This window comes from Falco rusticolus, chromosome W (genome assembly GCF_015220075.1).
Source record: "Falco rusticolus isolate bFalRus1 chromosome W, bFalRus1.pri, whole genome shotgun sequence".
In the NCBI taxonomy this organism is placed as follows: Eukaryota; Metazoa; Chordata; class Aves; order Falconiformes; family Falconidae; genus Falco; species Falco rusticolus.
In genome coordinates this window covers 11,179,512-11,184,218 of record NC_051209.1, presented here as the reverse complement: position 1 = coordinate 11,184,218, position 4,707 = coordinate 11,179,512, and positions in this window count along the sequence as shown.

Genomic DNA, 4,707 nt, shown 5'->3' with positions numbered 1-4,707 from the left:
TTGTGCTGCACAATAAAAGCTGTTATGAGATCTTCTGTACATCCTGTACCAAGGCTAGAAGAAGGGGCTAGAACCATTGTTAAAACTTAGGTAATAACTTTAGGGTTTGAAAGGTTTCTTTGTATTTGACCAGTCTTCTGTATGTAGAAGTGTATTGAAATGTCAGAATATGAGATTAATGGAAACCGGGGAGAATTGACTGGAACAGCTTGTAGTTACCTGCCAAGAAATCGTGAACTTTAGTAAAAGGTAATTCCGGCAGGGGGAGATCGTGACCACTGACTCATATACCACCTACCCAAATCGTACCCCAGACCCATTTCTAGACCTTTCTAAGCTCTACTGCGCAGAATCGGATATAGGAGGAGAATATGTTAATGATTTATGGGAAATATCATGGATATGTATGAATACTTAATGAATATGTATGAATAAGTTCTATATATGGTGTCTAATTTTGAGACCTGGTGTGCGTTGATCGTGAGAGGACTCGCTCACGCACCCGGCCGTTAATAAAGAAGTGTCTGCTTATCTACATCACATTGGTGTCGATAAGTTCTTCATTCTGAGATTTCGGTAACACCTACACTCCCGTGTTAGGGCTTGGGCTTTCACTCTTCTCCCTTTTAAGATCTCTCGCTCTCCTCCCTTTTAAGAACTCTCGCTCTCCTCCCTTTCCAGGGCTCGGGCTCTCACTACTCTCTCATGTTAGGGCTCGGGCTCTCGCCCTCCTCCCTTTCCAGGGCACTCGCCCTCACTACACTCTCATGTTAGGGCTTGGGCTCTCGCCCCCCTCCCTTTGCCAGGGCCCAGGTTCTCGCCCTCTTTCCTTTTCCAGGGTGCTCAGGCTCCTTCTCTTTCCCAGGGCGCTCGCCCCGGTTCTCACCCTCCTCCCTTTCCCAGGGCGCTCACGACCCCCCTCCCTTTCCCCGGGCACTCACCCCCCCATCCCTTTTCCAGGGCTCGGGCACTCACCCCCTCTCCCTTTTCCGGGGCTTGGATGCTCAACCTCCCTCCCAATCCAGGTGCCCACACCCTCACCCCCCCTCTCCATCCTTTTCCATGGGCCCATGCCCTCCCTTTCCCCCCTTTTCCAGGGGCTCTTGCACTCTCTCTCCTCCCTTTCCAGGGTTCTCACTCTCACTTACTCTCCTCCCTTTCCAGGGCTCTCTTCATTTGCTACTCCCCTTTAGAGCTATTTAACAACTTTACAGCTCCTTATCTAAATCAGCCAACCCACTGCACCTGAAGCCATCCCACAGCTGTATACTATCAATGTTAATTAACCCAGCTTCATTTCTCTACAATTAATCTGTTATAATCATACAGGAAGGCTACCATCCATCTTATAAATACAGGCTGAGGTTATTTTATAAAACAGCGAGACCACCCATTGCATTTGTCCATCATTTATTACTTGCCTAATAAATACTTCAATTACATTTAATAAATAATTTATTCATGCTCAGTGAAGTGGTAATTCTTTAAATTTTTCATTACATTCATGCAAAAGGTTTTATTGCAAGTACTACTAAAGGAAATTTTTGCCTTTAATCTAAAGTGATTATTCTTTATGTGCAGTAAAGGCTCCATTTGCATATTATTATTGAAGTAACGTTTATCCTTCCTAGCAACAATAAAGATGCATCTCAATGTTGCTGTGCATTAATGGTCTTGGTTAGCCTTCCATAACTAAAGCGACAATAAACAATATATAATAAAATCTTTGTTTATGGCCTTCTAACAGCTGTTTTTTGATATCTCAAATATACTACAATGACAAAATGTCCAGTAAATGTATTACAGCACATTTTTAAAAGGTGTTGCCCGCAAATGGTTAGTTGATGGGAAATAGTAAAAGTGGAACTGATTAATGCCCTAGAGGTCTGCATAGTAAATTCATCTCAAAAAGATTTTTTAAAAGCCCTCTCTTTGATGGTCTCCCATGCGCTGAGCTACGCTGTACTCACTGCTATCCTTGCCTGCTACACAGAAGAGCCTCTGGGAGTTAGCCATTTTTTTCGGCAGGGCTCAATTCCCCAGGTGGAAGATTTTTTTTCTGTCTTGAACAACTCTCAACACTAATATAAAGCGTTTGCAACGCCGTCCTCATGTACCTGCCCTAACCTCCCTGGCAAGGTGAGGAGGGACTTGCTAGGGAGGGACATCCCACTGACTTTCAGTGAGAGAAACTATAGCAGATTCTCTTTTTTTCTTCCCCCCCTCTTTCTCAGTCTGTCTTATTCTTCTTCACAGAAATCCTTAAAGCAGAAATTATCCAGATTAGTGAGTCCAGAGGAACTGGTTCAGTGCTGTGAAGATTACCTGCTCACAACTGGGAAGACCTATCCCATGAATAAGCCCTTTTCCTGCAATATGGTCCTGGAGCAGAGCTGGCAATCTGGTGGTAGCTGAGCAATAATCACCACCGATTCACAGGCTGAATTCTGCAGGTCTTGGTCCATCAGTCCTTCACCCATGGACCCTTCTAAGGCCTGACTGCTGGGACCTGGGATATGTGTATACTCTGGGACTGGCCCATTTTGCAGGAAAACCCTGGCCTGATCCCGCACAGAGATGTTTTCTTTTCAGAGATTCCATTTCATAGTGTAATGCCACGACCAATGCTTAGATGTCAGCCAGACATGTAATCAGTGCAGGTAACACCACCCAAGCACGTGGTGAGCAATGAGGAACATAGGCAAAAGTAGAGAGCACAATCCATCCCTGGGATAAACAAAGGCATTGAGCACCCCTTCCAACCCCTGAAGCTAGAGTTTTCATTAACTGGTCTGCTGCTCTGGATGATGGAAATCTAGCCTGCATACAGGTCATCAAAAAGCTTTGAGTCCTGGGAGAGCCAATGATCCAAAAATGAGATACTAATCACAAGTATTAAATTATGACCATGTTTCCTCTCCTACAAGTCTATAGTCTCAAGCATAGTTTTTTTAATGGATATTCTCAACATAATGCTTTGCTTTAGCCCTCTGCTTTTAAGGTGCTTAAAAAAAACAGGTAGTCTCCAGAAAGACAGAAGTGAAGCGAAATATTAAATTGACCACAGGCACCTTTTAGCAACGTGCCAGGTGAAAAGACTTTTTTTCTTCAGAGTGTGTCTCTTGCCTTTTCTTTATCTAGCTGCCAGTACAGGCTAAGCACAGGTTCTTTCAACTGCCAGGCATTTGGAAGTAAGATTTCTGAAAAATAAAATAACCTAATGCATCCCAATTGGAAGCACATTATTTTAAAGATGCTACTCTGTATTGAGTAAATCCACACAAGGAAAGCATGTAGTTTCCCATAGGCTAACTAAGAGGTCAGGTGGGATTTTTCCCACCAAATGTCAAGTGGAAAAGTTTTGGGTTTTATTTGTCTGTGGTCAGTAAAGAAAAGCACCTCCAAAAGGCAATGCAATGTTTCCTAAGGTGTATAGCTGGGACAAGGAGGATAGTTTTCCCATTGCAGTGACCAAGGTCTGTAGAGGGACCCCAGCACTTTACAGTGGAGCATCTGAAGTTAACCAGCATAAGTCCTGTCCATTGTAAAATCCAAGCAATTATATATATATATATATAGTAGCTTGTTGTGCTTTACCAGATCAAGGCAAATGATGGGAAAGCATCAGGATGATTATTAACCTGTTAATGTCCAGGACAGAAAACCATCTTGTCCTACATTAGCATTTTACCCTGTGTTAGTTGCCATGAGTTAGCTAAGATGCAGCTCCCCTTCTCTTCTCAAGAAGCAAGACCTCTTTTGCTCTTTAGTCAGATTTTTTTTTTTTGTCCCAGGTTTGGAGACTGCAGAAAGAAGCTGACAGACTCTGTTATCTCCCTTTCCAGATCTCATTCCAATTTAAAGGCATCTTCATTGACAAGTTATTCACTAATTCATACAAAAATACAATATATATCAAATCTCTATAAACCCTGCTTTGAGATAAGAATGAATTCATCATTTTATGGAGCCAGGCTCCCTTTCTCCATCCTTCTTGTATTCACATCTCTAACATGGAGACCTCTGGTTCACCTTTGAATCACTTATGTTCTCTTCACCGTAGCAATCAGCTCAGTCCTACATAAAGTGTAAAATGCTGACATTTTCAAGCAGCCTAATGTTTCTTGCAGTCATCTAGCAGCCTTTCAAATGCAGAATCCTAGATGCCCTTTCTTTCCTTAATCAGCTAGAAGAGAAAAAGAAAAATGGAATAAAAAGGCCTCATATATCCTCTTGTGTCCCCCACCCGCATTTTGCTGTCCATCCAAAATAATCCCCCTACATCCCTCCATTATACAGATGCAGTGAGATCTCCAAACACTAATATTGTAAACCTCAACATAACTCCACTGATTCACACTATGGGAAATAAATTTAATTCACTCAGCTTCTCATCATCTTACAGCTCCTTTAGGGCTAATCATCTGTGTTAGCTTTCTCTGGAGTTCTTCTAATGTCTAAGTGCTGCTGACTATTTTGTAGCTGAAATATGTGTGGCGAGAGAACAAATTGCCCCACAGTGGATTCCTTTTCTACAACAGTGGTTTTACTATTAAAGAGAAAAGAATCAGGTTTGGAGTGGTGTTGGTTTAAGAATTGGATGGCAGGTTATGTGGCTGACAGTAACAGCTTCATACAGGAATCTGTAGTCAATTTTTCTGTCTTGAAAAAAATGTACAGTATTTATCACATCATCCAGATAAACTT